This window comes from Rhinolophus sinicus, linkage group LG02 (genome assembly GCF_036562045.2).
Source record: "Rhinolophus sinicus isolate RSC01 linkage group LG02, ASM3656204v1, whole genome shotgun sequence".
NCBI lineage: Eukaryota > Metazoa > Chordata > Mammalia > Chiroptera > Rhinolophidae > Rhinolophus > Rhinolophus sinicus.
In genome coordinates this window covers 8214991-8242717 of record NC_133752.1, presented here as the reverse complement: position 1 = coordinate 8242717, position 27727 = coordinate 8214991, and the positions used below count along the sequence as shown (strand labels likewise).

The window sequence follows — 27727 nt, the reverse complement described above, 5'->3', positions numbered from 1 at the left end:
ATTAGAGTATGCTGAACAAAAATTGTAAGGATTCAATATCCTAATACAAAAAATACACAGAACAAAATTGAACGCTTTACCCTCCTCCCAAGTAGAGAGCAGTAGAACATGACAACACAAAGAAAAAGCTTTGGTGAAGGGTTTTTAGCAGGTTTTAATAAAGAACTAGATGCTTCTGTTGGTTAATACTTATGATTACATGTTGCTTATTAACTAAGCACATAGCAATAATTATAACATTTTCTTTCCAGAGTACATGCTTTTCAACAAAAGCCTTCATAATGGATCTTCATAAGTTCCAGTGTAAAGGACTCAGGATTTCATTATTGACAGTTACGTAGAATCACTCTGAGTCCATCCTAATATTCAACTGAATCAATAAAGGCATATAGGTAGCCCATCTACTCAGTTTACTTTTTTTTTTGTCAATTACACTTGGCCTACAATATTGTATCAGCTTCAAGTGTACAGCGTAGTGATTACACGTTTGTATAACTTATGATGTGATCACCCCAGTAAGTCCAGTACGCATCTGACACCATACGTAATATCACAATGTTATTGACTCTATTCCCCATGCTGTACTTTATATTCCATGACTGTTTTTATAACTGATAATCTGCGTATGTTAATCCTTTCTTCTTTTTCACTCTTCCTCCCCAAACCTCTCTCCTCTGGTAACCATCAGTTTGTTCTCTGTATCTATGTGCTTGTGCATTTATTTTGTATTTTAGATTCCACTTATAAGTGAAATCATATGGTATTTGTCTTTCTCTGTCTGACTTATTTCACTTAGCACCATACCCTCTATGTCCATCCATGTTGTTGCAAATGGCAAGAGTTTACTCTTTTTTACTGCTGAGTAGTATTCCATTGTATATATGTACCACCTCTTTGTTATCTATTTGCCTATCGATGGACACTTAGGTTGTTTGCACATCTTAGCTATATTGTAAATAATGCTGCAATGAACATAGGGATGCATGTGTGTGTTTTTCCAATTAGTGTTTTGGGTTTCTGCATATAAATACCCAGAACAACCACAGTTTAGTTTCTAATACTTTATTTCTGCTAAATATTATCCTAACAAAAATAAACCCAGAATAGTTGTTGACATTGCAGCACCAAGACTATGCTTTTGTTTACATGTAAATTATAATCTAAAAGTCTGGATAAAGGCAAGTCTTGATTAAACATTTATGATTTAGTAGGGATGACCCCAGATAATGGCATGAATTCATATTGAGCAGAGACCTAGTCATGCCATTGACCAATCTGTTCCAACAATAGTCTTCAGGTAAACTTTGTGCATCTCCTAATACTTTCAGCAAGACCATTTGCCTGACTATTGTACTCTGCAAGGGATATCACTGAACTAAGGCTCTTATCTAAAATAGTGCTAAATAAATAGTCCTAAACCCAGTAGATATGTAGATACATAGACCAGACATAACATCACTTGTTAATCTCTATAGTGAAAACAGGACGTTTCAGAGAAATATGCATAAATAAAAAAGGCAACAATAGAAGTCTTGAGTTGTGGAGAAGCTAATGATTAGCATAGTAGGAAGAAATAGCAGCAGAGACGAGGAACTAAATTATATATTAAATCTATATTAGGCTATTAAAAACTCAGTTGTATTCTGAATAGTGCTGCTCAGTTCTCTGTGGCACATGTTGTATCGTTGCTGGAACTATTTTCTGTCTTTCTTAATTCCATGTTCAGCCTAACCAAAACAAACAAAGAAAACACTATGATTCTTGGCTCTGTCTATATGGATCTCCTTCCTTCGCCCCTGCCAAAATCTCCAATCTCCCCTCCTCCCATTCCATCTCCACACACAGCCACTCTGGCCACAGATCACACACACTGTTCCTTTCTAACTCATTCCTATTCCTAGTCACCCTTCACAGCTCCACTCACTTACTCCAGGAAGCCTTCTCTGAACCACAGAACTACATTGCATGTTGATAGGTAATAGGCAGGCTTCAACCAGAGGACCAGAAACAGATACATATGGTATGTACACGTACACACACACACACACACACACACACACACGTATATATACATATGTGTGTTGTACATGCTATAAATGTATATATACTCATAGATATTTACATGCACACAGGGAATTGGTTTACAATAGTGTAGGGACTGGCAAAGCCAGCCTAAGCAGGGAGTTGGGAAGGAAATATCCGGAGGCACAGGAAAGCAATTGCAGACCCATGCGATGCTTAGAGCATCTGATTGTCAAGAAGGCCCCCGTCTCTTTTTAAAGTGCTTCCATATGATTAAGACACACTCACCCAGAATACTCTTTCTTTTGATTAACAAAAAAAAAAAATCAACTAATTTGAAACTTTGTATCATTTTGATAAAATCCCTTCACAGAAACTTAAGACTAGTGTTTGAGTAACTGGGAAAAAGTATGTGATGCCAGCAAATGGCTGCTGACCCACTTCCCAATTCTTCTGGGAGAATATTCTGTACAGCCCAACCTGACTGGGATCATAGAACAGAAGGGGAATGCTGAGGACCGTAGTACATCCCAGCCAAGCTGATACATCCCAAAACCATCACATCACAGCTCTTGGTCTTGTGCTTTCATTGCATTTATTACAGAATCAAATCACTCATGCATGGGTATCAGTCTTTTGCTCCAGGAAACTGCGCTGTCTGAAGGCAAGTACCAGATCCGTTCAACATATCATAATATCCCCATCACTGGCACAGTGCCTGCAGAACAGGACTCCATAAATATCTGAGGAATAAATAAATAAGCAAATGAATAAATGAATGACCATTTTTATGTGAATGTAGCATTCAACTGTTTCGTTAAACAACATGACCCTAACAGCCACCACAGGAACCTTAGAGGTCATCCAACTGATGAGGAAAATGATATCCATTGCATGAGTGGATACGTAAATAAAAAGCTGCATCCATTTTAGTTCATTCCTTTTTCATCGGGTCTTCCATACCAGCAAGGTTCTTGTTAGCTTACAAAACACAACATTTTAGAAGCAGAAGTGGTTTCAACAGCTTTAATGTATCCAACCAATAGGCACAGAGCATCCAGTTCATGCCAGAACTGTATCAGGCACCTGAGAACAAAGATGGCAGAGGACCAGGGTCCTGCTTTTAAGTGGCTCACAGCTAGTAAGCAACAGCAGGCAGGTCAGACTGCACAGTACAGGCTAAGGAACATGCTGGATGGCTATTTGGGGTATAAGAGAGGGAAGGTGAAGTTATGAATCTTCTCTTCTGAGGAGTCAGAGAAGATAGTACAGCAGTGATTATCTTAAAAAATGTTTCAGTCTGACTCGGTGGACAAGGGTGACGGAAAGCACGGCGGGTAGGAAGAGCCGCATGTGCAAAGCCCACAGTACAGCAGGAGAACTCGGGGGCAATTTCATTATGGCTGGATGTAGACTACATAGGAGCAGCTGAGTCGAGGGCTGGTTAAACTAGAGGTGGAGTCAAGTCCTAGAAGCTTCACATAGGCCCTCCCACATCACAATGACCATTGGACTCTCTGATCCAAACTTTCCTTTCGTCACATCCTCACAGTTTTCCCAATATTTCATGGAATCCCTTTGACTCCAGGCTAGGTTTTCATTTTTTCCTTGAAATAATTCAAAAATGTTCAACCTCCCTCCTAATCTCAGGTGTCCCGCAAGTGACCATTTCACAGGCTGCAGGATCAGTGTCCTGAGAACCCAGAGAAGGGTCAGGGGGCTATGCGCCATCTTTATTAAATAAATAAGTACTGAATAAATGAATAACTTTTATCAGCTATGCATTGAGGCAAGGTAGCTAAATGTCTCCTGTCATCCTAAACAAGATGCCTTTCATTAATTAATCCAGGGATTCTCAACCTCGGTGCTGTTAACAGTTTGGGCCAAATGACTCTTTGTTGTGGAAGCTGTCCTGTGTATTGTAGGACATGTGTCAGCGTCATTGGCTTCTACTCACTAGATCACGAGGGCCCCATTCCCTGAACTGTGAAAACCAAAAATGTTTCCTCTTGTTGCTAAATGTCTCCTCCGGAGCAAAATCTCCCATGGTTGAGAACCACTGACCTAATTCTTATTTGGGCTAATATATTGTGTATATAGCAATGGTTGGTCTCTTCTTGAAAATGCAGTAGGTTTTCAGGGAGCTTCTAATGTTTTCCCACAAAAATTGTATTAATTAAATGCAGTTTCCCAGGAACCTTAAGAAGGTGTTGCTGCTACAAACACCATTTTACACATAGGAATTTTAGGCTCATGGAGTTGAAACAGTTTTCCTACGGGACAGAGCCGGTAAGAAATGAATCCAGAATTGCAATCCAAGCTCTCTGACTCCAAAGACACTCTCTTAGCCACTCGGAAACATTACCTTCCAGGCAAGAAAAAACCTTGACTCCTAGAAGATATTTTTGTATAGATGCCAGGAAACGTGTTAAAACCTAGTCTAATAACTCATTCTGAGAAACAAAATCCCCCTGATATTCAATGATTTGCTTCCTTGAATATCGAGTGTTGAGATAAAAGGAATAAAGAGCAACCAGAGACATGTATGCTGACATGTCTTCTTTGACAGGCAATCAAGCCAGGCTAAGCTGTGTCCATTCTTTCCAGAAAACTCTGCACATCTCTTATCATAATACATCACACATTATATTGGCAATGTATCCTTCCATACATGCCTATTCTATTAGACGGAGCTTCTTCCGAGCAGAAGCACTTTTACCCATCTTTTTTTGCAAAGAGCAAGAAGTCTTCTATGCACATAGTGAGAACTCAAGTAAAGATCATTGAATGAATAAGTGCATGAATGAATGAATGAACAAATGAATCCTAGCTACATAGAAAACTGTAAGCACACAGGAGTTACAAGTGCCCCCTGGAAGCCCAGGTGCAAATGAAAGCCTGTCAAGTTAACCACTTACAGAAAATGTTTTCTATTATCCAGACAGGACGCCGCTGGGAGCAAAGTACATAGATTTAAAGCAGCAAATAAAGTAAGAAAAAATTGGCCCCAAATCAATAAAAATTGTCCGTCCTCTCCTTTCAGTTTTATAATGCATGCTGTGGCTGACCCAAACCACCCAACTCAATTCCAGCCCCATTTAGGACTATTACCTGCCTCGTTAAATATTCAGGGACACTGCCCCTCTGGAAGGGGCAAGCACTTTAGCACCGCAAATTGATCTGCAGCGCCTCTGTACCAGCAGCCTGTTGAAAGAGATTACTAAACACAGCTCCCGGTTTGACAAGTTTCCCAGACTTGGAGCTCAGCCACTGGAGGAAATCATAGCCTTTTCTGTCCCCACCACCCACAGCTCTGGACACGGAGAATGACTACTTTGTTCCCAGGAAGAATTACTGGTATGAAAGGGTTTCTGATTCATCTTTCTCTTCACAATTTTTATTTTGTCTTAGATGATGGTCTTTAGAATCTGCATTTGATACAGATGCTGAGGCCTAGAGTTGCATTCAGTGTTGACGCGCAGCTAAAGCGTGAGGAGGGGAAAACAGATGCCCGTGGTCCCTGGGGAAGGCAGGTGCAGACCTAGAATTTAGCTCTGGAAATGCCGATGGACGGAATGCAATGGTTGGGCTGAGGAGCTGACTGGTCAGATCTTCCACAGGACCCAAAGGAAAGTTCCCTACAGACACTGAGCAAGCAGACTAGAGCCAGAGGAATCCTTTAATGGGCAGTGGTTGTTTTTCTGGATCACTGGAATTAGATTCATTCATTTTCTTATGCATCCACCAAATATCACTGTGTGCCTACCCTGTGCTAGGAAGTATACAAGTTTCTGGAGATAAATGATGAAGCAGGCAGACAAGAACAGAATAAATAGGCTAGCAGAAAATAGAGGTAACATGTAGTACATCATCTATAGTCGTCTTATATGTGATACTATATGATACACATTGTCTTAGTTTTGGCTGCCACAACAAAATAACATAAACTGGATGGCTTACACAGAAATTTATTTTCTCAGAGTGCTAGAGGCTGAAAATTCAAGATCAGGAGGCCAGCGTGGTCAGATTCTAGTAAGGGCCTTCTCCCTGGCTTGCAGCTTGCTGCCTTATCACTCTATTCTCACATAGTGGAGACACAGCAAGTTCTCTGGTGTCTCTTCTTATGAGACCACTAATCTCATCGTGGGGCCCCACCCTTACCACCTTCCCTAAATCTAATCACCTCCCAAAGGCCCCACCTCCAAATGCCGTCACATTGGGGATAACAGCTTCAACATACAAATTTGAGGGCACATAATTAAGTCCATAACCTATAACAGAGTTGGTATATAACACGCAATTTGTGATATGGTATGATACAGTATAGAAGAAAGACTAAGGACTGAAAGAGGAAGGAAGAGGCCAGAGAAAGGTTCTTGCAGAAAGTAACATCTAGTACCAAGTGTGTTCTCAAGTTCAAAGTACCAACACAGAGCCAGAGATTGGAGGCTGACGGAAAAGTTCCTGTGTAAATATAGGAATGGATATGCAAGGAGGAAAGCAGGAAAGTCCAGTCACTGAGCTCATAGGCTGTGGAGTCAGACCTCAGACACATGCCAGCTATGACCATGAACAAATCCTTCAAATTCTGTAAGTCTTGATTTCCACAATTATAAACTGTGGGGAACAATAGCAGCTAATTCATAAAGTACTTGTGAAAGTTGCGTGAAGTAATTTGCATAAAGAGCTTAGCCTGGAAGCCAGGCTAAGTGTTTGATAAATGGGAATTATGATTATTAAAATGTGGAAAATATTCCATCAGCACATCCTGTTGGCTCAATCTTTAGGATGCATTCTGTATCCAACCAAGGCCACTGCCCTGGTCCAACTCACCAATGACCTGTGTGGCCTTGGATCGATTATTCATATCTTTATGCCCATGTTTCCATATCTGCAGAATAGGTACTGCCTGCCTCATCCAGCCGTTGTGAGTACTTGTCAATTCACACACATGTGAAGCATGCTTAGAGCCTAACCCACGGTAGTGCTAGGTAAGTGCTGTCTATGTTTGTTGTCTTGTCTGCGTTGTCGTGGGAACAGCCTCTTATCTGCTCTCTATGCTTCCAGCCCTGCTCCTTGGGTCTCCTCACACAGCAGCCAGAGTACCACATTCCGTAAATAGATCATGTCACGCTCCAATGGATTACCGTCTCACTCAGGGCAAAAGCACAGGTCTTACCTTGACCTGGACCCTTACCTTTCAGACCTAACTCCCCACTGCCATCACCTTGCTCACCCTGCCTCTGCCGTCCAGGCCTCCCGTGCTCTCCTCTGACATGTCACACACCCCAGCACATCCGCGTCTGTTTACCTACAGTTCTCTCTGCCCAGAATGTTCCTGCCCAGGTATACTCACAGCCTGTCACTCAACTCCATTCAGGTTTCTGTTTAAACATCACATTCGCAGGAAGACCTTCCCTGCAAACTTGCCCTAAATAACAAATGCCACCCAGCACATCCGATCACCCTGACCCTGCTACATGTTCCTGATTGCCTGAAACATTATGGATTAATATCAATACTTGTCCCTATCCACTGTCCCAACAGAACATAAACTCCTTGAGGGCAGGGGTTTGGTTTGTTTACTTGCAACAAAAAATATGCTAGATACATGTCCAAAAAATATGCTGGAAACCCAATAAATGTCTTTTCAGTGATGAATGAGTAAAAAGTCAAGGTCAGGGTGCCGTCTCGGGCTGACCACTGACCACATGGGGCAGGGGTGGCTCTTCTGGCTGGAAGGTCAACGGACTATAGTCCTGAGTGAAAGACTTAAAGGTCCAGAGCCAGACTGGCTTCTTTTCTAGGAGCAGCCTGGAAAATCTGACTGGAGAGTTGTCAGTGGCAGAAGGCAGGTAATCTGCATTGTGTAGCAATTCCAAGCATTACCTTAATAACTTGCTCAATCATCCTGAAAATCTGAAAATGGAAGGTCTCTGAAATATGGTGATGCTGAGAAACTGCAGACTCAAGCAATCTCCAAAGGAATGTTAGTGATCGGTGTTAGGTGGGCTTTTTGGCAGGGACTTGTGTGTCCCACTTCGGTCAGAGCACAAGGGAGTAAGGTATAGTTTTCCTGCCTTTTATGCAGCATTGTCCATTCACAGGCACGGCAAGGCTGTAAATTCTGCAGAGTGTGTGTGTGTGTGTGTGGGGGGGGGGTTGGGGAGCTTCTGTGACACTATTTTAACCAGAAACTTCAGTTAAGAGGAGTCATGGAGCTATCAGTGGCTTTTTGAAATCCATGTCAAATATCCCTGGGGCCACTTCTCAAAACTAGGTGGCTTCCCACAGTGTTTCTTCCTTACTTCCTGTCCCCAAGTGCTCATTTTCAGTTTCATCCTGAGTGTGGCCACGCCACTACCCAACCCGTCCCTGAGTAGCACAGCCCTTAAAGCTAGGCGACAAGGGCCTATGTTTTAGAAGATGCTATATAGGACAAACATATTAGAAAGTGCATTGATTAAGGAATATACTGTCACCTCTGCTGCTTGGCACCCAGCACTCAGCTCTGACGTGGCATGATCCCTAACCCTGAACTTCCACTCCTATAAGTGTTCAAGCCCCAGGGAAATACTTCTCCACATCTCTTACCCCGCGTCCCCAAAACGAAAGGTAAGTGGATTTGAATGCCACGAATGTTTACAGGTGTCCTATTGCCAACGTCAGAGACAGATGCTGTGGGATCTGAGCAGTAGGAGCAACTTAGCCCAGAAAACAAATGAAATAACTTGTGAAACCTTTCCTTGCAGAGAGTACAAAACAATAGATTTGTGCATGAAGAAGTAGCATACAATATCCGTTTCTTGCTTTGTGTTCATGTTCCATCTCATAGTTCCAGAGGTAGACATGAGTTGGTGAGGTATTCACACGTCAGTCCCCCAGGGCAGCTCAGGCATATTTTCTTATACTAGACAGTTCATTTTGCTCTGAATCTTTTAGGTTTGTTTGTAGATATAACAGGTGTGAAGCAGGATACTGACTTTTTACATTAGTGACTAGATGGACATTACTTGCTAGAACACCAAATAGTAGCACTAAAAAAGTGAATAAGATTCAACTGATTTTGCAAATAATGAAGTAAAATATTTCAGCTTTGTTTAAGTAATGTAACTGTAATTTTTTTATATTTTGACATAATTTTATAATTTTAAAATTATAATTGTAATTTTAATTTTAAGCTATGTTGAGTATTTTGCAAAACTGAAAAATAAGGGAAATCTTTATCTTTTGATTTTTTACGTTTACTTTAACTTACATTTTTGAAAACATTTATTAAAATTTTGTATGTGTTGAATCCATTGTGTCTTACTTTTCAACCTTTTAAAGCATTTAGAATGAATACAAATTGAGATTGTGATACAATCCAAAACGATGAAAACTGAGCTCAGAGAAGAAAAAGGAGGAAAGAAAAAAGATTTTCAAAAATAGAGTATGTTTGCAACTAACTAGAAATAACAGAAGTGAATAAATTTTATGTGATAGAAATCATATAAAATTAGTGACAAGTGTTATCAAATTCTTGATTTAAAGAAGATTTAATGAAAACGAGTAAGGAAATTACTGTCATCAAATCTACAACCTCAGCAAGTCAGGGGAAATCAATGTAACATCTTAATCTTTACTAAATTATGACGTTTTTACTGATCAGAAATAGCAGATGCGTGGATCTCCATTTCTATGCTGGCTGTGGACCTGGAGAGTCAACCTTCCCCCAAACTCACAGCAGAAGACGATTGCACAGCCTCAGCTTTCACCTGCCTTACTACCCCTAAACCCCAGTCCATCAAACCTCCCTTTTCACAGTAGTCACTACAGGGAAAAGGACAGCACATAGTAAGAATGCAGATATGGGGAAACGTAGGCCAGGGGCCTGCTTGCAATGGCCAATTCTCATTGTAAGACAGTAAATAGAACTCGCTCTGAGCTTCTCTCCTATTTTATTCACTTGTTTTTTTAAACCACACATGCACTGAGTGCATGTTATATATAAAGTCTTTGCCAAGCGCCTTACTCATATACACCATGTTTGATGTCTGAACAACCTTATGGAAGGAGTTAATATTGCTTTTTTCCTCAAAGATGAGGGAACAGAGAAGTGAGCACCTTCCCCATGCTGATCCGTATAGCTGCAATGGGAACCCAGGTTGTCTCAGTCCAGACCCCACAAATAACATAGTATGCCCCCCACTAAATTGAACTAGCTTTGACGTGAGAGTGGAGTGTGCCCGTTCTCTATCCCTTCTGGATTATTCTTTAACAAAAGGCAATGTTGACTCCTCCTCAGGATCTTCTTTCACTACTGTAATAAACATCAGTGTCTGTTCTCTCCCATAGCATGTGATCTCCTTAATTTAAAGAATTCACTGCACCTGATTTAACTTTGTATTCCCTGAGACTATGACAGGGCTGATGTATTTTAGGAGGTGAGTGAGTATCCGGTAAAAGAATCAGTGAAAACGAGTGAAGCTATTACAATGAGTGACCCTTATCTCAAGTGAATAAAGCTGTCTAAAGATCTCCAGAGCACATGATATCTGTTTGGGCGACTTACGACCTCTCTGTCCCACTGGTCCTGCCGTGCCACAAGTAGAGGCATGGTCCCTCTTGCAAGTATCAGGTAGAAGCATCCTCCCTTCTTTCTGTATCTCACTTAGACCTCTCTATAGGATGAGGAGTGATTTGTCTTACTGCCAAGGTTGGCATGGAACACCAAAAATGTCTGGTGCAGCCCCTTTGGGGCTCCCTTTTTGCCTAGTGAACCCAGAGAACAGAGGCTTTCTTTTCTCCAGCTCGTCACCCACATGGGAGGTGCACGTGATTAAGGGGCCAGCGACACCTTCTAAAGGCAGATGAGGAGGCTTATCTCTGTGCCCACTTTCAGCCTCGGTAGGTTCATGGAGGTGAGCAGATCATGACTTCTATACAGCAGATGAGCAAACATCTGATCTGCAAATCCTAGTATTCCTATACGTGGGTCCCAAAGCTGAAACGTAGGGGAAAGGGGCATGAAGCATGGATTGGACTGTAGGTCAAAGCCACATTCTCTAACTGACCTTAACCAACAATAAAGCTATTTTCATCCTTATTTGACCCCTATGTATGTGTCTTAATTGATTCTGAACTTCCAAGAGGGAAAAAGTCGAGCAAAATCCATTTCTTTAGAACACTTCTAAACAAGAATGATTAGTCTTGGCAAAGACTTATAATTTTAGACATAAAAGTTATTTGTAGTTGACCCCCACTCTTACCTTATCTGGCCCACGTCTCAGAGAGGTTTTCCTTTATCCCTATATTAGGATGTGCTCCCACTTCACCCCATGACCTTTGCCCTCAGTACACACAGAATAATACTCACCACAGTGAGTGTCATATTATAAAAGTTACTTTTTTTTTTTTTTGTAGGCTTCACAACCCTCAGACTCAAAGCTCCTTAGAAGTAGGGAAATGATGACCTTATCTTATCTTCCCTTCACTGCAGTCCGTGTAGCTACCTCAATGCCCAGTATTTAGAGAGCACTTAACAAATAAATATAAGTAAATATTAATAAATTAGGATGCAATTTAAAATGTAATCCTAGTGCCCTGGAACTTCACTGTCTTGTTAATGTTTAGAAAAAAAAAAATATTTCAAAACACTTCAAGACTGTAATCTCACATTTTAAAATGTAGCTGAGTCAAGCATGCTAGCGAGAAGCGAAGTGCCAGAGAGGAACGTGGATAACTCTGGGAGTGTGGAGGCTGAGATGCCACTGCCAGCTCTGCCTTCAGCTTCCAGCGTAAACTCAAGAATGTGAGCTCTCTGGGCGCATGATTCTGGGCCCACGTGTTGCATTTTAGTGGCGTCCTTGGATTTGCATGAAATCACATGCTGCTTGATTAGGGAGAGAAAGCACAGAGAACACTGTTCACCTCTCATTCCCCTGAAGAGACAGCTGGGTTCTTCAACCACCTGACACAACCAGAGCCAGAAGATGGGAGCCCATGTCCACCAGGTCTGTGTGTGTCGACATGTTTTCCAAGAAGCTATCCTGTCTCTCATTAAGCACTCACATGCATGGATTCCATTGACACTGAAGATTGACTAGCAAGTCTACTGTCTAGTGGAAGAAGGAGATTAATCAATCAATGATTATAAACAAAATGCAAAAGTGTTATAACGTGGTATGTTTTGGACCCAAGATATAGGAAACCATGCAGAAGAATCTTCTGAACTTTCCGAGGGTAGAAGATGTCAGGTTATTCATTCTAGGGTGATTCATGATCTGTGTTTCTATGTTTGAGTCAGGATGGTGAATGAGTATGGGGGCCGGGGACAGTGGTTGGGGGAATCATTATAGGGGGAAGGGGGGTCATGTGGAAAGAAACCCCTTTACCCTATTTCCCACCTCCCTTTCTACTCTCCAGTTTTTCTAGCTCCTTAACACACCCACTTTCCTATATCCTCCATCTTGCATACATGCTGGTACCTCCACCCCTCACATGGCTGTTTCCTACCTCTCCACTCACATGGCTGTTTCCTCATTCTTCACACTTGACCTTAAATATAATTTCCACAAGGAGGCTTTCTCTGCCTGCCCCTAATCTAAAGTAGCACCCCCATTAGCTACCTTTCTTTGAAAACTACTGTTGATTTATATGCACTTATATACCAGGTGGCAGTACAACAGAATTGGCATCACTTCCACCAGAGCCAGGACGAGGGTGAGAGAAGTGAGGTCCCTGGGACACAAAATCAAAACGTTTTTCTCAGTGTCATACAAGTGCTCAGCACCATCTCCACTGAATTAGTGCCCCTGCTGTGTCTCTCCTGATACACGCCCTGTGCTTCCTTCTATACCCATAGTTAGATAATATTATATGTCCCCTCATATTTATTTGAACTCTAAAAGATGAGGGGTTCTAGCTTGTGCAAATCAGTATTCTTGTGATTATTACAGCTCCTGGTACATTGTAGGCAATACTTAAAAGTTTGTTTAATTAAAGTATGTCGTCTTGGAAGGCAGACATTTTGTTAGGTTGGCTGATTATTGTTGTTGTTTTCTTTTATACAGGTTTTATTACACAAATTTTCACAAATGAAGGTCAATACTATGCTTCAGTTCTTGTCAGGGGAGGGCAAAGGGACATTGTGGATGATAAACAAATAAGCAAAAATATTGAAGCTAAAATATGGATAACACATCATGGAAGGCAGACATAATAAAAAGAGGGCATTCAGTGGGGAATAATGACAGTAAGACTTACACTATCTAACACTCGAGGACCAAATCTCTTGTTTGCTAGCTGAGGCCTAAGACAAGCCATTTGCTCTCACTGAGTGTCGGTGTCCTCTTGTTCATAGACTAGGGTATGATATCTAGGACATGGATCTGACAGAACTATTATAAGGATTATAAAATTGTTTTATGTGGAAATAACCTATAAGTTTTTAAATGATATATAAATGTAAAGAATTCTTATTTCGCAAATTCATTGCTTTTCTAACATAGCACTAACCACAGACTCTCGGGTATGACAGATAATTCTGCATAGTCAGCTTTCTCTTTAGAATAAGGGTTCCTGCTGTCAGTGGAGACTGTATCCTTTATTTCTCTCTCCTTCCCACCCTCCCTTCTTGGCTCTCTCCCTTTCTCTTTATTTTCTTTCTCCTCCTCCTCCTCCTTCTTCTCCTTCTTCTCCTTCTTCTTATTCTTTTCTCTCTCCCTCTCTCTCTCCCTCTCTCTTGCTTTCCTTATAATTTAACACAAGTTAAGAGCGCAATAACATCTATTGGTTGAATTAAATAACCTTCCTCAAAGCCCACTTATTTAGTGTATTTCTACCAAGAATTATACCTAATTTTTTAATCTGACAAGTCATGATCCAACAAAATAAGTGTTTAAAATTACAGAACATAAACAATAAAAAGAAACTAGTGCAATTAATTGATTATATATGGCATTAAACATATAAGACACTTTGTGTTTAAATGAGGCAAACTTGAAGGAATTTGTGTGAGAGGAGAAATAGCATTGAGCAGAGAGAAGACAAATGGGACAAGTGAAGTGACTCTAACATAACAAAATGCTGTGCAGTGATGAGGTCAAAGGTGCTGTCCATGGTGCTGGCCATTTCTTAACCTTGGAAACAAGTACCAGTTTCTCCCAGAATCTCCTAATGAGCTAAGAGGAGAGATCACAAGTGGGAGGTGAGAGTGACAGAGACGTCTTCTTTGAAAAGAGTCTCTCTCTCTCTCTCTCTCTCTCTCTCTCTCTCTCTCTCTCTCTCTCTCTCTCCCTCCCTCTCTCCCTCTTTTTCTCCCTCTCCTCTCCCTACTAGAGAATGTAAATAATATGAAGCAGTTACTGATGCAAAGATTACAGATGATGATGAGAAGGACAAGGGAAAGAAGGAGGAGGAAAACAATCACTATAACCAACATCTATTGAACGCTTATGTTTTCTAGCCATGTGTCTAAAATTAAACAAGTTTATGAATTGGGTACTATTGTTATCTCCATGTTTCAAATGAGCAAGGAAATGAGTTTTCAAAGACTAAAAACTCAACATGAGTCAAAAGGCACGATAAGGCTGCTTCAGAAGCTATTTTGGTCTCAGGTGCCCAGAGTGGCCAGAAAAGGGAATTGATGTCCCAGGTTTACTAATGTTTCTCATTCGCAACCAAAATCTTTATAAACACTTATTTACAGATCATCTTAGCAGAAAGGGTAAAAGATTAGGAAATAAATGCAAAGATATCAGTAGCGTTCAAGCTGTAAAGAAAAATTACTATAAATTATTTGGAGCTGGATATACATATACATATCCTTTTAAAAGTGTGCCTGTGTGTATTTTATATGCAAAAAGGTCTTAAGTGCATGTATAGAAAAACAGAATTGCACAAGAAAACAAAAATTATTAAATAAAAAGTTAGATTGAAGAAGTTTATAATAATGAATATAATAAATGTCTTTAAGTAATAAATAGAAATTTAAAACAAGGGATAATATGTATAAAAATAAAAAGTCAAGTCAGGAAGGATTATTGTGTGTGTACAACTATTTATATATGTTGTTGTGCATTACAAGGAATTATTCATCTGAAACTGTCTGCAAATGAATGGTACTGAACAGGTAGCCTTAGCAGATTTTTCTTTCTTTCTTTCTTTTTTTTTTTTTCAGTTTTCCATCAGTCTTGAATATTGCTGTCCTAGATCTAAGGAAAGTTATTTCCAAATCTTGAAGTTTGCCAAGGTTTCTTTTTAAAGAATTGCTTCTCCTGTTAGTCATTACCCTAGGATTTCATTTCTCAGAAGGGCTCTCAGTCTAGCTTTTCAATCCCTGGTGGCTATTACCTCTGTTAACAGCTAAGTGGTTGATGCACAGATATATATTTGATTTTCTTGCATAGACTTAGAAGTTGATGAAGACAAAGCAATTTTTCTTCTTTGTTTCTGACACGTGTGTGATAAGAATGCAATGTTTTCTTATGTGTTTGTTGTTGTTTTTTATATGTTGAACTTTTTGGAGTCTTTTTTGTTTCATGAAGTTTTGTTTTCAATTTTGAACAAACGGTTTTCAATCACATAAAACCATCATTTTGTAGTCTATTTTTATATAAAAATGTGAATCTAAGGTCAGTGCACGATGCTTTATTTTGCTTCCCAGAATGGCCAAATCCAGAATAAACAAAGTTACTCAATAATATTTGAAAGTCAGGAGTATGTAGTAATTCCACTGACTGATGTGGCTCTTGGCCCATGTGATTCCATGTGTTAAATGGTACCTCTGGCCACCTTTATCCCTAGTTTATCCCCACCCAGAATCCAAAATCCAAAACCAAGTATTCACAAATAATGCCTTCACATTTATTACTCTATTTCTAACTAGATTATACTAGAAATAGATAGAGAAATTATCTAAGAAAAAGAAGAGATACTCTTCTTCTGCAGGAATTGCTAATTTTGAGTTCAAGAAGCACTCAAAATGCTTCCCCAGAAAGGCTGATATTAAAGTGGGTTGTGGGGAAGAATACCGACATTTGTACTAAGTGTTTTCCACAACTATTCCTGTCAGTCAGGCTAGACAAGGATAGGTTCCAAGACCTTTCCCAAAAGCTCAATATTTAAAATAACAAACATGCATTTCTTACTTACACTACATGTCCACTGAAGGTCAGTAAGGACAGGGGGTTAGGTGGAGACTTTTCCATTGGAATCACTCAGAAACCTGGGCTGATGGAGCAGCACCATTCAAACATTACCAGTCAACATCCCAAATAGAGTGAGAGAACTGGAAGTTCTCACATTATAAATCAAATGCTTGTCCCTTACCACCTCTGCTCACAATCCACTGGCCAGAAATATTCATACAGCTCCACTAACTTCAAAGGCATTAGAAGCTCTACTGTGCCATATGCCCAAAAGAAGGAAGTCAAAAATATCCAGAAAATCGCAGAAGAAACTACCACAAATTCCATGCTTTGCTTTTGTGAACACTCCATTTTTACCTACGAATAAACTTTTACTTTGATTTGTACTAAAGCCGTTGTGTGACATGCACTGATTCCTCAAATGAAAGGAAGTGGTTTTTCTTTATTAACATTTATATTTAGCAACAGACTACAAGTCATCACTGCTAGGACAGTTCTCTTTATTTGTTATTCTATACAAAGCCTGATCCAATTATCAATGATATTAGCAGAACCAAAAAGAGAAAGACCAAAGCTTTCATAATTATATAAAGCTAATCCCTTGTTTTCACTGCTGCTGCCACCCATCTGCAGAAGGACAAGCATTTAGAAAATAAAGAGGAATTTAGTCTTTGTATTAGGAGCTGACACTGCAGTACTCCCTGAGCCCCAGAAATGACCTCCTTTTTAGCTGGGCGCCCCTCTCTGGGGCTGGTTGTGTTGTGTGGAGCGATGCACCCAGGCTTAAGGGTTAAAGTGGCTTAAATTTCATTCCTAGCTGTATCACTCACCAGCTATGAAATCTTGAGCATAAATGTCTTACTTCTTTTTCTTCTCTTTCTCTCTGCAAAACTGGAATAAACAAAATGCTTCATGTATAGAAGACCAACAATAAAATGTTATATTGTTCCATCACCCATTCCTTCTTTCCTTAACTTTCCTCCAACTTCCATAGTACTTTAGATACAGTTTTTCCACTGTATTTTTAACTTTATGATAGTAATTTTGCATATGGATACTTGAGATTACATTGGACCAGAAATAAGATCCACTACTTAAGATACCACTTTATCAGCTACTGTATCAAATGGGAGTTTGTCTTATAAATGAGGAAATAGGGACTCCAAAATAGGTGGAAAACACCTGCTCTCATCTACCACACAAGGTGGTTGGGATGACAAAATTCAATAACATGAGCCATATTTTTTTATATATGTTTGCCGTAACACTTGTAAATGGTAAAGTACTATTTCCTTAGGAATGATAAACCCCTTGCAGCCAGGGTCTGTACCTGTTTTATCTTTTCCTTCCCGTTGTCAAGTCTGATGCCTGACAGTGGTAGGAGCTCAAGAAGTGGTTGTTACCACCTCCCCTAAAAGAGCCCTTTCCGTTGCTCCAGAAGACCTATGAGACAAAGATACATATAACAACTGTTTAACTCTGTGCACTGATAGGGTTTATGGTGAGCCAATGCGATTAAGATGGAAGGAGAACTGACTCTGGGTGGTGAACACACAATGGGATTTATAGATGATGTAATACAGAATTGTACACCTGAAATCTATGTAACTTTACTAACAATTGTCACCCCAATAAATTTAATAAAATAAAATATAAAAAAAAAGAAAAAGAAAAAAAGAAACGTATCAGTCTAGTCCCACATACACCTATACACAAATTCCGTTTCTGCCTCTAAAATCTAAATGTTCTTGACTAACTTGAATCTGGTTTCAGGTTTAGAAGAGTAAAGAAAATCATGTATATAAAATGCTTTGCATAGCCCTTTGCACATAGTAGGACTTCAGTAATGGTAGAGCTCATCCTTTACACCTTTATTTTTAAAATGCTTAGTATTTGTGAAAAGGGTTCATCTAAAGCATTAAAACAAGGCATTCATCAGACTGGTGCAGCCGTTATGGAAGGCAGTGTGGAGGTTCCTCAAAAAATTACAAATAGAATTGCCATATGACCCAGCAATCCCTCTCCTGGGTATCTACCCAAAAAATTTGAAAACATTTATACATAAAGACACGTGTGCTCCAATGTTCATTGCAGCTTTGTTTACGGAGGCCAAGACATGGAAACAACCAAAATGTCCTTCAATAGATGAATGGATAAAGAAGTTGTGGTATATATACACAATGGAATACTATTCGGCAGTAAGAAAAGATGATATAGGAACATTTGTGACAACATGGATGGATCTTGAGAGTATGATGCTGAGCGAAATAAGTCACACAGAAAAAGTGAGAACCATAAGATTTCACTGATATGTGGTATATAAACCAAAAACAACAAAGAACAAGACAAACAAATGAGAAACAAAAACTCATAGACATAGACAATAGTTTAGTGGTTACCAGAGGGTAAGGGGGGTGGGAGGTGGGAGATGAGGGTAAAGGGGATCAAATATATGGTGATGGAAGGAGAACTGACTCTGGGTGGTGAACACACAATGGGATTTATAGATGATGTAACACAGAATTGTACACCTGAAATCTATGTAATTTTAGTAACAACTGTCACCCCAATAAATTAAAAAAAAAGAAAACAAACAAACGAAAAAAAAAAACCAAGGCATTCATACATGATGACGGAGCCACTATTATACAATGTATTAGAACTAGTGGTTATTGCCCATCTTCCTGACCCAGGATATCTAGAGTCTCACATTTGCTATGTAAGTATTGATAGTGTTTATATATTTAGCTCAGCTCATGGAGGAGGAAAGAGTTATAGAATTGTCATAATTGAAACATATTTATAGAGATTGAGAAAACTACTCATAGAGCCAGTTGACTTTCATCAACCAAGAAAACCTCAAACAGGAAAGGAACAAAAGCCTTGTTTTCAGGGCCTCCACTGAGTACAGTAATGACTGTGGCAATCTGTTTGATAGAGAGCAGTTCTGGACAAACTTATTTCAGGTCTTTCTAAACACCTGTATCATCTGAGTTCATCCTTGGGCTTCTCCACCTCAGCGGGCCCCTCCCAGAGACAGCACTGGGATGGAACAGAACAGATGTGTTAAAGATATTTCAGTTCCTGCTCCTGCCAGGGGGCAGGAATTGCACGGAAAACGGAAAACATCGATCCAAAATCCAAATCATACTTTTCCGGGCTGATTATAAATGAGGCTATTTATTTCCACTCAGCTTTATGTCTCGGTTTGTTGATTTGGGTGGCTGACATTGCAATGCATTAAGCAGAAATGCATTCAACATTAAGGTGTGAGACACAAGCCTGCGGTCAGAAGAGCTGAGGACAGGGCGTCCTTGCTTTGTAAGACCTTCAATGTGGGGACTGAAGGGGCCAAGGCACAATTCCCTGGAGCAGACTCTCCTTTTGTGTCCGGGTGAGAGGAGGTTGTAATAAAGAACGAAGGTTCAGACAACCTAGGGGCAAGCATGGGGATTTTGGAGTCAGCCAAAGCATCAGAGCCAACTTTTCCCATCACCATGTCTATTACTTGGTGAACGTCACCTAATCTTTGTAAGGAGTTAGAGGATCACCTTGTTAAGGAAAGTGACTTTGCCTCACTTTATTACTGACACTCCCTAAGCCTCACACCTTTCCTGTTATGCAATACTGGTAATTGACTGCTTTTTGACCTAATAAATGAATGAAGAAGTGAATCTCATTTCCCCCTCTGTAATAAGGATCAATAGCTACCCTTTCCTTATAGGAAACACTAGAGGAGAAAGGTGCTGTGTGCTGTGGAAGGCACACGTAACTGAAAAACAGTGACATGACCACGTGCTAGATGAGGTATGTGCACCTAGAAGGAAGGCTAAGTGGTTTGCTTTGGCGATGAGGGACAGTTTACACAAGAGTTGTTGGATAAATGGGACGGTTTGGGTGGAGCGCTAGACTATTGAGGCCTAGTGTTCTTCCACTTACTAACTAAACTATGATTTCATCATCTTTAAAGTGGGGATAACAACAGGGTCTTCCTTATAAGTTTGTTGCAACAATTATTTCAAATAATTCAAGGGAAGTACTGTCATGCAGGGTGTCAAGCAGGGTCCCATCTGGGGTCTCTAGTCCCGCTTCCCACATAAGAATGCAGGATATGGTGAGGCCAAAAAGGAACACCCATGGAGCCATAGATAGGGGAGTCGTACCACTATAGTCTCACTGGCAGCTGGGTTGGGGACCCAGGAAATAGGAGCCACATGATCCGCAACCTGCCATCTGCTTTTCTGCCAATCAACCCCACTTGCTAGCTGCAATCTGCCATGCTAACTGCAATCCGCGCTTGCCAGCTCAGCTACCATCTTCTTGCTAGCCCCCATTTTCTGCTAGCTTAGCCACGGCAGTTATATTAGTGGCCAATGGCTCACTGGTTATAGCTGACGCCAACTAGCCATAGCTGATGGCCATCCAATCACAGTTGATGGCCATTTACTACCTGAGCCAGCACCTTTCCATGTGAGGCCGAGAGCCTGGAAACTGCACTCCTGGCTCTGTCCCCACAAGTACTTTGAATACTGACTACACACAGATTTAGTAAGGTTTCAATAAATATGAGTGATTATTATCATCCTGAGCTTCAAGGACTGTCCCAGGGAACAGCCTCACCCATTAGCACCCTATAGAGATTGCCTCTGCCAAACAGGGCACCTGCCCAAACCCACATCACCTTCCTGGGACTGATGGCTCAATGTAATGGTGTAATCGGACCCTTCACCCTCAACTGGGAACAACTCTGAGGGGTCATCTCAGCCTCAGAATGTTGGCTGAGGCTTCCGATGAGACTGTGGCAATTTGTCTTTGCCCTCTGCCAAATGCTGTTTCCTTTCTTCCCCACCACAGATACAGGCCTTCCAAACACTCCCTAACAGAACCTCCTGAACACTACTCTCCACTTCAGTAAATGTTCCAAGGAATCCAAATATAAGGATCATTATCATCCCAGGACATCCATCACTTCTACCTCAGCCCCCAGCAGAAACCAAATACAGAAAATGTAAGCCTCTCCCAGCGTCTATGGAATAAGCCATTTTCCCTGACCTTCTACTTTCTGGTCTATATCCTGTATCTTTGGATCTTGAACACTCCCTTCCCGTTTGCATCTAATTTACAATGCAGCATGGACGTGTGATTCTTGATGAAAGATATTATAGTTTATTTGATTCTTCCTCCCACAGTTAGATAGTTTCAAGGAAAACAAAAGTTAAAATAATAGAAAAAAATATCCATTAATGAAATAGTCACGTACAAAATGAGTCCCTACCCTCAAATATCTCCCTTTTAACACTGGCATTCATCTTCATCTATTGTATCAATGTCTTGTTGATTAGACTCTCAATGATTGTCAGGTGTTGGCTAGACTCTCAAAAACCATCAGGTGTTGTGAAGTCCCAACTTGGGGTACACAATACAAAGTAATTATAAAGGAACTGCAAAATTTGCAAACAAATTTCATTAAATTGATGAGAGTGATAAGAGTGATCTTGGAGAAGGTCCCAATTCTCCTGTAAAACCATTGACAGATGAGAAGGTGGCAGAGTTAAATCAGTTAACAACTGAAGAAAGAACAAACTACAAAGATAACCTTAAAGGTATTTCAAGAGAAAATAATTTGATTATCAAAAGATTAAGAAGGGCTCTTGGAACAATGAGTCAAATACTAACTACATTTTAAAACAGTACTCTCTTTAAGGTTATGGTATGAAACTGTTAGAAAGTAAAGAATATTTTATCCTGTTTATAATAAAATCATGCACCCACCTTCAAAACAATGAAATCAACTTGATTCATTCTTTGTTCATTCTAAGAATTAGGTCATGATTGTATTTGTAATTTACATTTAAAAATATAAGCACTTAATATTATCATTGTCAGTTTCATTTATCATGCATTATCCCAGTCAAACTCGTATTTATTATTTTCTGCAAAATATGTGTCCTCATTTTTGTGGATTCACTTTTGTGTGTGTGTGTGTGTGTGTGTGTGTGTGTGTGTGTGTGTGTGTATTCACTTTAAGTGGTCTTACCTCAGTATGAATTATCCTGAGATACTGAGGCCTTCCTCGGCTCCTGCGGCGAACCCCTAACTTCCCCTGCATATCCTTAGTCCTAGTGCACCCCTACATTACATCAGTGTATAGACTCCTTGCAACTTTCCATCCAGACACACAACATTCTGACAACCCCACACCTTTGCTATTGATGCTCTTCTCACCATCTGGAGCTCAGCACCACAATATAGATCTCTTATTTTTTAATAAACAAAACAAATCATCATTTTCATGAATATAAATAAAAAATCATTACAGGAGGATAGCACTAAAATATATATAACATATAGGTATGTAAATATATATGCATATCTATGTATGTGTGCACATATATGTATACATTTTTTTTAAAATGTTGAAAAATCACTGTTATCTTTAGCCATTTACAAATCTGTGATAAGCATGCATTTATATAGGTATGTGAAAATGTTATGGATTATGAATTTAATAAATACAATCAAAGTGATTTTAATTCCCCTAAATCCTGGGCCTTACCTCATGAGACTGAGTGTCTTGAGTAACTGGGAATGTGGCAGTTATCAGAGTTGGATAAAACATTCTTCTAGCAGGATCTTGCTGGCATGACAAACAACCAGAACATCCATCAAATTAAAATCATGTTTGAAGTGAAATCCCATCTGCATGACAAACAGCAGAGCATCAGTCAGAACAAACACCTGTGTTTAGGACTTGGTAAAAATCCTGCAGGAAGAAAAAGCAGCAAAGGGAATTGGGCAGGGGAACCAGGTTAAGGGTGAAAGAGGGAGGCCAGAGGCACAGGGCATAAGCATAGAATGGGCCATCTACAAGTATCAGCAAAAGCATTCAAAAGGTTTTGATTCTTTTTGTTTTTGTTTTTCTTTTAATCTTTGTAAAATGAGAAAAAGTCCAATCAAAAAGAAGGGGAAGAGAAGGAGAGAGGGAGAGAGAAAGAGAGGAGAATTGGGGTGGGGAGAGAGAGAGTTCTTTTTTCTGTGGAAAGGAAATGCAGATATGGGATCTGAAAGGAGATAATCATGCCGCCCAGCAGTCAGCAGCTGAAAGGGTTGGCAAGCTGCAGGAAACAGGTGTGCTTGGCTGTAAAACAAGCACTGCCCGCCGGGGCCTAGCATTTTCCCAGATTTGTGTGTACCACACCGGCATATGGGGCTGGAGATAAAGAGCGACAGGACAGGAGATGCAAGATTAGAATCCAAGTCATAAGCAGCACCCAGTCATCTCACAAATCCCTGGGCTCCCTCAGACTCTCTTCCACTAGAAGTTTTGGAAAGGGATCTAGGAGTGCATTGCATCCATTCTTTAGCCCAATTTTAGGGAGAGAGTTTGTTGTCATGGTGAGAACGTGGCGTTCAGGCCGAAGTAACCCCATTATTTACCAGCTCTGTGACCTTCCTGAGCCTCAGTGTCCTTATCTGAACTTGAAGGTAAGGGTTTATTTTTTGAGGATTAAAAGAGAGAATACTTGTGTGCATGCTTGATGCCCAGTATGTGTTGAATAAATGGTAGACCACTCCCTTCCTTTGGACATGCGCAGGGGCCATCTTTCCTTCTCAGTCTAAGTAAGGTCATGGCTGTCAAATTTGGGTCTCACTTAATTTAGTGAAGACCTCTGATCTGCAGTCCTTTCTTCTTTAATGATGAAGAAGGATCTATCATTGGGAAGCAGCAGAAAGTGAAGAATTATACAGGAGGAGCCCTGGACCCGCTGGAAATGATCCTGTCTTCTTCCCTGAGTAGGAGCGTAATCTGAGAAGGATCCCATTTCTGTACTTCAGTATCCTCATCTGTATTGTCAGGTTCCTCCTGAGAAACAAAACCAATAGGAAATATACTAACGAGGGGCACTCAAACAATCTGCCTTCTGCTGCCCTTTTCTCACCAGCTCTCTTTCACTAGGACACATGGTCGACCTGACCTTCCTGTCCACATTTGCCCTGTTTTGTGTCGGTCACTCCTAAATAGATAAATAAGACAATTCTTAACCTCAGCCCCAACACCTGAAGGGAGCTGGATATTTCATCTCTAAAACATTAAGTTTTCCCTATGATATAAAAGGACTCTGGAAACCCATAAATCTCCCAAATTTTAGTGCTTTAAATTCATGTCCCTGTAGGACACTTCCACCAACCTGCATGCTTGCTCTCTGGTTTTCCTTTCTGAAGAAGTATACAGTGCCCTGTGAGGTACTCTAATATGTAACAATTCAACTCCAACCAGGTCTGATATTGCATTCACATCCTCCACTTTGGGGTCTTAAATTGGGGCAAGAAATCAAACGTTTGGAGTTTTTCCCCATCTGTGAATTTTGTATGGTTGTCCCTACCACATAGGATTATTGTGGGGATTTAATGTGCTAATGAGTGCAAAGTACTTAGCCCAGTGATGGGAGCTTGGGATGGGAGGGTGAAGGGTGACCGATGACCTATTGTTGCCCAATCTCACCTCCAGTTTCATTCTACAGGTGATTTTTTTCTGTTCCTGTAAAATTTTCAGTGTCAATGTTCTTCAAAATGCTACCTAAGTTGGGCACATGTTTGGGACAGCTGCTCTGGCTAGAATCTGGCTGAGTTGGTTCTTACCTCACGTCCTTCTTCTTACGCATGTTGACTCAACAAAATACTCACCTCCTGTGATTCTCCCAGTCCCCCCCTCCTCCCTCCTGCCTGTCTGTCAGCCTTGAAACTACCTTCTCCATATTTACATAGAGCTGTGTCACTTTCTCTTTAAAAAATTCTCTTTTATTTGAATGAAGAGCCTGAATGTCCTGGTTCACCACTTCCAAAGTGACTCCAAAAAATAGAAACCAGAATGTTTGGAAATCGCCTCCAGCCCTCTCCGTGCACAGCTCACTTGGAAATCTCAGGCAGCTGCATGTTTTCCTAATGACCTTCAGTTGCTCAGAGAATGTATAATTCATTCCCCACCTATCTTCACTAATCCCACTTTCCTAAAACAAATATTAACTGAACTTATCTGCTAAAACAAGCCCAAATCAACTCTCTTATCAAATAAACTCAGAGACAGAGCAGAAAGCTGAGAATCTGGTCCGGAGGAAATTGTCTTTATTGGGAAGGCAGATATAAAACTCCCTTTTGCCTCCAGATCCATTCAATGCAGTTCAACGAACCTTTATTGAATGCTCTGTATGCAGGCGGCAACAGCAATGGAAAAGACTGAAAATTGGATTCAGAGTTAGAAAGCCTGCTTTCAGAAGAATTGGATTCAAATTCTATCTTCACTCTGGACCCGTTGTGAACATTAGGAAAATCTCTCTGAGGCTCATTTGAGGTGAGATAATAACATCATTACTGTTCCCAGAATCCCTCAGCACCCTCTCCCTTCCCTGATACACACAACTTCCAGTAAAGTCTTCCTGGATTTGTCAGGGATAAAACACTGAATATCTTACAGAACATTAGAAATTAGAAAAAATATATATTGACTTTGTCGTGTGGGAGACCCTGCTCGCTGTGCCATTTGTCGTGCGGGGCGGCCTGCGGGGTCTCTGCTCCCGCTCCCCACATAACGCAGGATATGGTGAGGCCAAAAAGGAACACCCACGGAGCCATAGGTAGGGGAGTCATACCACTATATTCTCTCTGGCGGCACTATACTCTCACTGGAGGCTGGATCCACACTGTCCGCAAACTGCCATCCGCACTTGCCAGCCCGGCCGCCATCTTCTTGCTAGCCCCCATTCTTTCTCCTCTCCTCTTCTCCATAGCCACAGCAGTTATATTAGTGGCCAATGGCTCACTGGTTACAGATGACGGCCAAGTAGCCACAGCTGATGGCCATCCCATCACAGTTGATAGCCATTTACTACCTGAGCCAGCAGCTTTCTATGTGAGGCCGAGAGCCTGGAAACTACTTTCTGGGGCTCTGTCCCCACAGACATCTTGATGCCTAAATGGATCACAGGAATAGTAGTGGCAATGTCTCCGATTCCACCCAAGGGAGACAGTTGTTTGTTTTATTTCATGAAAGTTTGTAAATCCCGTGGCCCATTAAAATACCTTCCACCGTCCAATTCCATTTTCACCTGCTCTGGTCCTAATACCCTAACAGCACATGTGCTTGTTTTTGGCATCAGAGATTAGAGGAACAAGTATAGAAAGGTGACTTGCACCTCAAATTCAGAGGAATTTGTTGTCAAAGCACTGATCTGGTGAACTCACCTTCTTATTTGAGCTTTTGGAGGCCACATAGATCATGATGGCACTAGGGAAATTAGGTTGAGCCATATGTACTTGACCCATTATGTAACATCAATAGTAAGGGGAGTACCAAGATTAAATACATGACACATAGGAGATAATTCCATAGATGTCACATAGATGTCATGACTGAAAAGGCAATCTTAAAACCTTCTATGGGAAAAGGGTGTTGTCTAAATAGATAATGGATCATTTCTGATAAACAAAAGAGGAGAGGAAAGCAAAGCCCAATGTTCAGAAAAGTTTAAGGCAACAGCTGATTGACCTTTATTTCCAAACTGCTACATAATATTGTTCCAAATACTTGGTTTTCTCTTGTATCACCCTCCCCAACAAAACCCTCTCCTGCTGCCTACCCAGGATGTGGTGACGGCCTGTGCGAATGTTTGTGAGAAGACCAGATAAGTTGTCAAATCCTGAAAATGCCAGAGATTTTCCCCATTGTTAGACACTGGGGTAGGTGCTATAAGGAGTAAACAGGTGAATATCTCATGTCCCCAACAGTCCATAGCACAGAGCTCTGTGAGAACTGGTCATCAGCTCTTCAGCAAGAAAAATAGCTAGGAGTTGTAGAAGAGGAATGATGAAGGACTGAAAATGCAAACGCTTAGGAAAAGGCCTGTTCTCTTAAAAGAAAGTCAAAACCAAATGGGGGCAATTATAGAGAAGACATTACAAGTGCCTTAGAAATTGTCAAGGAAAACAATTTTGCCCTCTGCAGGGATCTTCCAATGCACCCACCGTTAAAGCATCATCCTTCAACCTGCATGGGTCTAATGAGGTAACTCAACATCATTAACAAACAACGAAGTCTGCTCCATTTCCAGAGAGCTAGCCAACCCACAACACACCTGCCTTGGCCAAGACATGGAAACAACCGAAGTGTCCTTCAATAGATGATTGGACAAAGAAGATGTGGTATATATACACAATGGAATACTACTCGGCCATGAGAAAAGATGAAACAGCCATTTGTGACAACATGGATGGATCTTGAGATTATCATGCTAAGCAAATTAAGTCAGACAGAAAAAAGTAGAGAACCATATGACTTCACTCATATGTAGGATATAAAACTGAAAGCAACCCATGAACAAGACAAACAAGCAAAGACTCATAGACACAGACAACAGTTTAGTGGTTACCAGAGAGTAAGGTGGGAAGGGGGAGATAGAAGAGGGTAAAAAGGATCACATATATGGTGACGGAAGGAGATTTGACTTTGGGTGGTGCACACACAATGTGATATATAGATGATGTATTACAGAATTGTACACTTGACACCTATATAATTT

General features: G+C 40.6%; 2 long non-coding RNA genes across 2 annotated transcripts in view; one reads left to right on the top strand and one right to left on the bottom strand.

Moving 5' to 3' along the window:
- LOC141569207 (uncharacterized) overlaps positions 1 to 6997 on the top strand; it is a 246944-nt gene extending 239947 nt beyond the window's left edge. The window contains exon 4 of the long non-coding RNA XR_012492679.1: positions 6920 to 6997. This is a non-coding gene — a long non-coding RNA (uncharacterized LOC141569207). The remainder of the gene's footprint in view (positions 1 to 6919) is intronic.
- The window catches only part of LOC141569205 (uncharacterized), a 54897-nt gene extending 31753 nt beyond the window's left edge, over positions 1 to 23144 (bottom strand). The window contains exons 1-3 of the long non-coding RNA XR_012492677.1: positions 22711 to 23144; positions 17485 to 17597; positions 16985 to 17045 (exon numbers count right to left, since the gene is read on the bottom strand). This is a non-coding gene — a long non-coding RNA (uncharacterized LOC141569205). The remainder of the gene's footprint in view (positions 1 to 16984; positions 17046 to 17484; positions 17598 to 22710) is intronic.
- Between the last annotated feature and the right edge of the window lie 4583 nt (positions 23145 to 27727).